Source organism: Penaeus monodon, chromosome 33 (assembly GCF_015228065.2).
Source record: "Penaeus monodon isolate SGIC_2016 chromosome 33, NSTDA_Pmon_1, whole genome shotgun sequence".
NCBI classification, from domain to species: Eukaryota; Metazoa; Arthropoda; class Malacostraca; order Decapoda; family Penaeidae; genus Penaeus; species Penaeus monodon.
Window position 1 is genome coordinate 12,472,799 of NC_051418.1, and position 679 is coordinate 12,473,477.

The following is a 679-nucleotide window of genomic DNA, read 5'->3' on the forward strand; positions in this document are numbered from 1 at the left end:
GGAGTTATACAGCAGACACATGCAACGTATATTCAGTATATTTGTATATGATCAATCATTGAAAAACAGACACCAACGTACTGTAATATAAATTTACAAATCAAAGATGACAGTACACGCATTTGAACGTTCACCCGCACACGCATGAAAATCCTCACCTATACTGATTTTCCCCGGCGCCACGTATTTGTCTCTATTAAGAAGTTACTGTGATAGAAAAAAATAATTTCTTACACTCGCAAGGAAATAAAACATGATGAAACGTCACCAGTCTCGAGTACGGACACCTGTACTTCGAATGCATGCTTAGCGCACTTGCAAAACAACAATAACAAATGAGCGAGTGGCATGTTAGCTGCTGCCAGTTACTTTCATTTATGTTCCTTTCTGAAGCGTATTCCTCGTTTAAATATTTAGTACATGCCTCCACATGACAGAAAGAATTTCGTCTCAGATGTGGATTTTCCATAATTTATTACGGATTGTTAATTCATCTTAAGTATGCTATCTAACAGCTTGCGTAATCTTTCCTTTGGGAAAAATATAGTTTTTTCATCTCTTTTTACCAGAATGAATGCACTTACATAAATATTGGTCTCAGAGTATATGCCAATCGCTCTTCTTTCTATTTAAGGTCTAGACCAGGGGTTCCCAAACAGGAGGCCATGGCACCCACGGG